This window comes from Dreissena polymorpha, chromosome 6 (assembly GCF_020536995.1).
Source record: "Dreissena polymorpha isolate Duluth1 chromosome 6, UMN_Dpol_1.0, whole genome shotgun sequence".
In the NCBI taxonomy this organism is placed as follows: Eukaryota; Metazoa; Mollusca; class Bivalvia; order Myida; family Dreissenidae; genus Dreissena; species Dreissena polymorpha.
This window is the reverse complement of record NC_068360.1, coordinates 22,381,698-22,390,715: the sequence shown is the minus strand read 5'-3', so window position 1 is coordinate 22,390,715 and position 9,018 is coordinate 22,381,698. Positions and strand designations below refer to the sequence as shown.

Genomic DNA, 9,018 nt, shown 5'->3' with positions numbered 1-9,018 from the left:
TGACAAATGAATGTCTTTTAAATTTGTGTTCGACATATATACAATGTTACCTTAAATAGAGAATTGCTATTATATTGTCTTTTTCATGAAGAATTGGTTACATTCTACATTTACATTGCAAATCTGGGGGAAGTTTTATTTATTTCAATTCTATTTGAGCTTTTGTTAGTATTGTAAACATTGTAACAAAAGAAGTAACTGCTTTATGTGATTAATTTTTTCATTCAGCAATATGGTTCAAATCATGTCTGCACAACAGAGTTAAAAGGTGTCTATATAGAGAATACTAGGTTAGCATTGAATACAGAGAAGTGTATGTTGCGAGGCTTAGAACGCCGGGAGCGCTTCACAATCCAGAGATCGCTGGTTCGATCCCCCGCTGCACCTTATCACTAACTCGTCTTTCGCATGAGACGTTAAACCGAGGTGCAGTGTACAAGGTGCTATACACCGGGCACTAAAAAGACCCAGGCTCACCTCTGGAACGGGGTGTCTCCTGTATCTTGCACAATCTCCCGTAACCAATTAACACGTCTTTCTGGGGGCGATGGCCATATAGGAGACAATCCCGGTGCACTCGATAAAAAACAAAAAACAACAAAACAACGCTAATCCTAGTATTCTATTTATCCCATTTGATTTTTTTCAACGTGACATTTAACATAAATAGATCTTATAAGCTAAACAATAATTTTAATTCATTCTTAAAAGCGCTTAAAATCTAACGAACATGCGTAGTGATATAAATGTATTTGTTCTGATACGCAAAATAGTCTTACAAAAATTCACACACAAACTGTAAAACGAGTAAAAAATATCACCATATGCCTCGATTCAATATTATGCAGCATGCGAATTGTAACACATGACGAACGCGTTAAGAAAATTTTACTTTACTATATTTCATTTTATTTTCGAAAGAAAATGATAAAATCATGGCGGCGATTGCTCCTGACAAAATGATGTCGATGTCAACATACATGTACACCATAGACGACCTTGACAATTTCGACGAGTAAACAGACAATTGCAGCGACTGACACTTTATTTGACTTAATATACAGGGCAATGCGTTTTCCGACTTTGGACGACGAATTTAAGTACGCGCAGAACGTGTTTTTTTATATAATGTTACGGGTATGCCGTGTGTGATCCGATGCATCAATTATTTCAATGGCGCCCATGTTAAAATCATTTCCCCGAGAACAGGGAACGACAAAAGTACAAACAAAACCAAAACACGTTCGAACTAGTATGATGTTGTCTGGTAATCTTGCGCAGTTAAGGGTCAATTTGTTTAAAAACATGTTCTTGTATAAATTGACAATATAATATCTTATTTTATTATGAAAATAAGAATTTCATGTGCTTATTAACACAAAAATATGTCATTAACTCAGTGAGGAACTGTTCGATTTGATTTCAAAACAAACATGACTCACCTCATTTTCAAACTGTCAGTGTGTCCGGTAATCTTGCGCACTTGGTGTTATGACCTCATTTAGGCGAAATTGTAGACATATGGTGTCCAAGTAGTGCCAAAAAACCATTTCAGAAAATTATTTTAAAAATCACTTTGTAAAACCATTCAAATTTAATGAGGATATCTAGTGCAGTTTTGGTGATGATGGTGGTGGCATTCTGTTGACTGTAGCAAAAGAAACAATAAAAATATAAAATGATTGATTTCTAGCGTGAAAACAATGTTTATGCATAGCAGGTTTAATTTTACCCCGGATCATACTTCCATAGTTTACAGAAAATATCAAAACTAGGCCAATGCGCTTGCGGAAATCATACCAAATTCGTTTTCACAGAATGGCGGGAAATGATAACAATGTAATGTCAAAGGATATATTTTCAATGGCCAAAAATACATAACTGATCGGTATTGTGAAATGGAATGCTAAATTACACGTTGGATTTAATAATTTTTAATTTAAAGTATGAAAAACGCTAGAGACCGCAGGGAATCTGTGATTCATTTAGAATTTATCGTAAGTATGTCAGTGTTTACCATTCATGTACAATCTATAAAGATGACGCAACCGGTGTTAAAATGTAATAATCCCATTTTTGTTTTGCATGGAATATGTACATTTTAAATTCGTTAATTCTTAAAAATGTGAAATTCCATATTTCATCACTAAATAATACCATTTGACGTCGCTTCTGCGAAGGGTGCAAGATTACCGGACGCGCAAGATTACCGGACTTACCTGTATCTTACCTTTAATTATCCTTTAAAATCCATCTAATAATCCATTTAACTCAATAATTGACGATTTTGCATCTAGGGTCTTTAATAATTATTTTAGCATAGTTAAATAAAGACCTTTATGCCATCCTATCACTATTTTCAAATGAATTTGTTAAACTTTCTTATTCGTCACACGCTACGTCATGTCTATGAACATTACTGCTGTTAAAATGAACCGGAGCAGTTTATCAAATAATAGCCGTTGGTAAACTCGGATGCATTTGCAGATTTCTGCATACAAACATAATTATGTTTAAACTTGCAAAATGTTATTTGTCTATGATAAATGCCCTTATTGTGTACAAGAAAATAATTTAATATATAAATACACAAAGAATGGAAAACATTCCATTACAAAACAGATAAATCAGTTGATAAATACCCGTGTAAAAAATGGGACGTTCCGAATTCCAGTGTGGTGCTATTTTTACCATCTTATACTTTACACAGCTCTATGCTTAACGTGAATTAAATCGGATGGCAAATATTGCAGATTATTGAATTGTGCGATCTTTGTATGGCTTGTTGTACATTCTTAAATGTCAAAAGTATATGCATGGATTATAAACAATGCACATTACACGAAATAAGGAAAATGTGATTAATTGACAATTCAAATACCGTATGTCGATATACAGTACATGTATATGTGAAATAAGTCGCGTTTATAATAAATCGTCATTTTTTTGGAAAATGACGCTGTAAGTGTCATTTTATGACGCCATCAACACGGTGCCTATACCACGTGACTTTTTAAGATCTGTGTGGGGAGTTAAATGTCAACAAAAGCACGACAAAGGTAAGATTTTTAAGGATAACCTTTTTAATATGTCATCATTTTCAATGGGATAAAGTGGAGAGCCCGCTCATTCATGAGAGTTTTCTATAGGTATCATGATTTTGTAAAACAAATGAATATTTTTTCAGTAAAGTGCAACCGCGCGTTTGAACGGTTAGAAAAAGGTAGGATCAGTGTGGGGACATTATTTTATTATGACACAGAAACATCACCTCTCGTGAAATAAAGCAATAAACTTTATTGGCGGAGCTTACACTATATCATTTTGCATTTTTTTTCAGGTTTCTGTCATATATTTATGAAAACAAAATCAAGAAAAATATTCTAACAGTAATATGATCTGTGTGGTATACGTGTTTAGAAGGATCTGTGTGGTATCCTTGTTTCTACAATTTACGGATAAATTGAGATAATAACGACAATATATATATTTTTAATTAATTTCAATTATTTCAATACAACAATTACTACTACTACTACTACTATTACTACTATTTGTGCTACTACTAATACTGCTACTACTACTACTACTACTATTACTACTACTGCTACTACTACTACAACTACTACTACTACTACTACTACTACTACTATAACTACTACTAGTAGTAGTAGTAATAGTAGAAGTAGTAGATCTATTATTATTATTTAAAAATTCATTCATTTCAGTTATCACCTATTTGGCACTAGTGAGCGGACAAGGGTTAAGGGACGAAAAAATAGAGGAAACAGTTTCACGAGACAGGAATGCTATACAGAAGGGGACACTAGGAGTAAGGTGGGAGCGGGCGAGACGAAACGATAGCAAACTGTTGCCAACAATAAGAATGCGGATAGACGAACACAATGGACATTTTAATTCTGACACAAATTCTGCAACAGAAATTGTGTCAAATATTACACAGGTTGACAAAAAGCAAAGGCATGTTCTTTCCTGAGTAATACGTATGTTTTAAAATCAAATTTGGAATGCAAACTGATAAAACAGAATCCACCAGACGTATTGGCTTGTCATTTTGTTGTTATTTAAAGTTTAAGGTAAACGGTATGTTTATCAAAAACAAAATACTGGTCATAGTAGAAACATATATATGTGTGTGTTTGTGTGTTTTATTTCATATATGGAATTCATATTGTTGCATTAGTTTATTACATAGTATAGATATTGACAATCATTCGCCATGTGTTGGTGATAATGTCATGTTATAAATTATGTCGTTGTATTCAGTGTAACAAGTGTATGCTTATCTTTAGCGTTAATTATTTTGAAGAGAATATAAAAAGTAAATGAATAAATATTATATTATATGATTATATATGTACGATTCTGTGTTGTGGATGGATGCAGCTCTGAAGAATGTCAAGACGTATTTCGAATTAAGGAGTATTGTATTGTATACACAACCACATTGCATACATTGTTTACTGTCAATTACCACGGCCTAGAGTAATTATAAGCAGGCAGTTAATTATGTAAAGCAATCGTGTAAAACCCTAGTATTAGAAACCCTGGCTGCTTATGATTATCGAACTAGCTCGTGACAGCGGTATTTAAAATTGAAACCAACGAAAAAACATCGCAAAACTTTAATCAAGTTATAATTAAAAAAGAATCACAGATTCGATAATACAAATCACAGATGCGATATATTAATGAATAACGTAAATCCAAATTATTGCACAATTATTTGAGAATGATTTCAAACACACAAACGAACTAAACGAAACCTAAAAAATAATCAAATTCGGATAACTTTAGAATCATTTTGAAAAGTAAAGTAAAAGTAAAACAACGGAAAAAATAAAGTAAAACGATAATGAAGTTACACAGACAAACTGTAAACCATTATGATTTTTAATCAGTATTCACGGATTTATGTGAAGTCCTCACGTATCGAGAAAGGTTTGTTTTGCGTTTGTACGTTTTGAAACACTCCTCACTACTGTAACACTTGTCATGCATGTGGGTATTGACGTGCTCTCTGAGGTCATTCTCACTCCTTACTGCCAACACACACTGGTAACATTTCACCAATCCCTCTTTTTTGCACTTTTCTCTCTAGCCACGAGTAGGTACTTGTCCGCAAAGCTCCTGCCGCACTGTACACACACGTGACATTGGGGTCCTTTGTTCGTTGAAGCCTTCTAAGATTGTAGGCATCCTGAGAAAAAAACAACATATTTTATTCACGTGACATTTTAATGCGTAAGCACGCTATTAAAAAAATGTTAGTATCTGAGGACACGCGTTCGTTAGTTTTATATTACGAACGATTTGACGATTATTGAGTTATTTCAAAATATATGATAACCTGAGAGAAGAGATATATTGTATATTTGTGTTGTTTACATAAATCCGTTCATCTGGTTAGCATAACTGTATAAAAATGTAACTATTTTTAAGGTATTTTATCTTACCTGAAATGCTTTCCCAAAGCAGTTATAGTTTCCAGAGTTAGCGTGTCCCCTAATGTGGCGCAATAGTCCAGCTCTGGTCATCGACATTTTTCCGCATTCGGAGCATTGAGCCATACCTTAAAGCAAATATAATATCAAAAATAATATACGATACATTACTTCACCGGACAGTAGTGTTTGGCGCCAAAATAAAAATGGAATTTGATACAATAACATAAAGTGTACACTTATTTAAGGTAAGCATGGACTTGTCATCGATTTAAGATGCTCCAGCGTAAGATTTTAATATTATAATCGGGATTGTACAGAATGCCTGTAAATCATAATTATGTATTAGTTCAACAAGCGGTGCAAGCGTAGTGTATAGCCATTATGTGTTTTACATGCTAGCGCATTTAAAAATCCCGTTTCAAATACATTGTTGACAAGCATTTGTTTAAACAACTAAATAGAACTGAAAAACTTAAAAACAGTATACCACACAGATCCGTTGAAAAACGTATACCACACAGATCATATTACTGTAAGAATAGTTTTCTTGAATTTTGTTTCGTAAATAAATAACAGAAACCTGAAAATGGATGCAAAATGATATAGTGTAAGCTCCGCCAATAAAGTTTATTGCTTTATTTCACGAGAGGTGATGTTTCTGTGTCATAATAAAATAATGTCCCCACACTGATCCTACCTTTTTCTAACCGTTCAAACGCGCGGTTGCACTTTACTGAAAAAATATTCATTTGTTTTACAAAATCATGATACCTATAGAAAACTCTCATGAATGAGCGGGCTCTCCACTTTATCCCATTGAAAATGATGACTTATTAAAAAAGTTATCCTTAAAAATCTTACCTTTGTCGTGCTTTTGTTGACATTTAACTCCCCACACAGATCTTAAAAAGTCACGTGGTATAGGCACCGTGATCAATCAGCTGATTCATTATACGGATGGCAAAAATTATGTCATATGACTAGATTTAAAGGTTGAAGGTCGTATAATTTTGAAGCTAAAGTTTTCTCGACTTTATTAACTATGAAAAATCATTCAGTGGTAAAGTAAAAAGTAGTCCGTGCACGTGACAGGGCACGTTACAGGTATATCCCACAGTGTTGAATACAGGCTAGTATATTCCATAAGGTGTTATACCGTCAATGTCGCGTTGAAAATGGGATAAATAATGTTGTTAAACTATTTACTAAACAATATAAAGGAGAAATAGCTTTATAATACATATGGTAGGAATAATTATGGTAAAAAGGAAATTTCTCAAAATGAGCAATATCTCCTTATCACATAATTTTTAGAATTGTAAAATTATGTCATAAGACATATGTACATTTATAATGAACCAAAACATTGTCTTTTCTTTTACAGTTACCTGAAAACTGTTTCATTTTGACATCAAAGAAATACACTTATAAATTCATCTGGGCACAATAAAAATGAAAAATATTTTTTTATTATTCTAAGTCTTTGTTGGTTCATTATTTATAAACATTATTATTGTTTCGTTTTGATAAAAGGGACATGAAGATGGACTGTTGTGATACATATATCAATATATACTTATATGGTCTGTGATATATGTGATTTGAAATTATATTTTACTGTAACATGTGACTGTACATAGCACTCAAGTAACAAATACACAATGAAAAGATACAACTCATTCAAAATTAAAAAAAATGTTTTATTTATCAATACAGTACTAGTAATGAAGAGTATTATGTTGCATCAAATAATTTGTTTACCATGTCATTGAAACTCATCAATAGGTCTTAACTTTCTTTTACGCCCTGTCTCAATCTTAACAGTGTTCAGTTTTTCAGTACATTACTTGTCGGTACCAAATTCAATAAATGTCAAAAACACAGAATTTAAAAAAAGAAAGTGGCCTTGCCAGTATAAAAATGATTTTATTGTCTGGGGCATTAATGTATTTGATGGTTATTTCTGGTCTTTCGGTATATGTGGAGATTTCATGCATGTCAGGAGATGCCTGAACGCCGACACTTCCAGAGCTTTCTTCACCGACACTGGTGTCATCAGCATGTGATTTGGCATAGCTGAAATACATAAATTTTATGTATATTATATATATTGTATCTTTTAATAATCTTGCTGTGGCATTGTAGATATGGTGCTTGCCTAGCCATTGGGAGGCCGCAGGTTTGATCCCTACTTGGGGAGCGTTCTCATGATCTTTCCAAATACACCATGTACTGGTTCTTCCCAGGAAACAGACTTGAGAGTAGCTCAATAAGCCTAAGGCTTTGGATGCAATCTAGCTAAACTAAATAAGTTTATTATTATAAATACATAAATCTTAATGTTTATTTGAATGTTTTCAATTTAAGTTAATGTTAATGGCCTAGTCCTTCCAGAGAAAGTATGTTATGTTTTGTTCTGACAAAAACAATTCACTTCCATATTAAAAAAAGTGATGGTTAATCTTAAGAATCTTTTAACTAAAGGCATGTTAAGTTAAAATTATATTAATAGATACAGAAATGCCAAACCCTAAACTGGCCTAAAGAATAAATAGTCTGACATGTTTGGAGACAATAAATATTGATATCATTACCCATGAAATGATTGAATCTGATCCCAGGAATGACTAACTCTGTGGACTTTAAGAATCATCAGGACTGATCAGCACTTTCAAACACCTTTACAAAAGTAATACTAAGATATATAAATGCATGTTTCTGTACATTTAATGTAAAAACAACAACAAACAAATATCCTGATTAAATGCAGATAAAAATACAGTTTAAATACACAGGAGGTACTTCATACTAAAGTTCAAATAACCAAGTGTATATTAAGCTAGAAATAAGGGTTTGATGTTTTGCAATATTATTGAATAATATTGCTACATACATGCATACATATGTATGATCTGAGTGTCTTCATATAACATAGATTTAACTGTTGTTGTTTTGCAATATTTTCTCATGCAACGTTTTAGTAAAGACTGTGTGGTTTATAATTAATTTGGAATGCATATGTATTATGCATGCATTTTATCATCTTCACATATTGTGAAAAGCATGAGATGCATAAATTATTTAAAATAGGTTGAAAGGTTGAAACACCTATTAATAATTAATCACCTTTATTAGAGATTTACATGTCTATACTTTCTTGGTAGAAAGGATCTTCTGCGCAAGGTATTTTGTTGGTACCTTGTTCCTGTTCATGGAGTTTGGACAAATTCCATCCACAAAGGATCAGAGCATACCCTGGTGTATCTGCAACATTAATATACACAAAAAGGTTTAACTTAAAACTGAACAAAAAACAGTCAGCGCACCTTAAATTTGTCACAGAGATAAATGTAAAATGCTAGTTTGTGCGAAAAATTGCAAATAATTTAATATACACAGTGGGGCAGGGTGTTGATGTTTAATCCGGTATCCGGAGAGGCGCCCCCCCCCCCCCCCGGAGAACTGCTCCCCGGAGAACTGCCCTCTTATTTTAAAGAGGGTGGAGTGGTGCCCTCCCATCAAATCTTTATTGGCGGAGAACTGCCCTCCC

At 33.1% G+C, this 9,018-nt stretch overlaps 2 long non-coding RNA genes across 2 annotated transcripts; both read right to left on the bottom strand.

The window, feature by feature from the left end:
- Positions 1-4,631: 4,631 nt before the first annotated feature.
- Positions 4,632-5,923, bottom strand: LOC127836217 (uncharacterized). Its single transcript, XR_008028666.1, has 2 exons — positions 5,478-5,923; positions 4,632-5,221 (listed from the first exon to the last, which is right to left on the bottom strand). It is a non-coding gene; the product is annotated as an uncharacterized LOC127836217 (long non-coding RNA).
- Positions 5,924-7,434: 1,511 nt separating this feature from the next.
- On the bottom strand, positions 7,435-8,708 carry LOC127834570 (uncharacterized). Its single transcript, XR_008028005.1, has 3 exons — positions 8,595-8,708; positions 8,063-8,147; positions 7,435-7,544 (listed from the first exon to the last, which is right to left on the bottom strand). It is a non-coding gene; the product is annotated as an uncharacterized LOC127834570 (long non-coding RNA).
- Between the last annotated feature and the right edge of the window lie 310 nt (positions 8,709-9,018).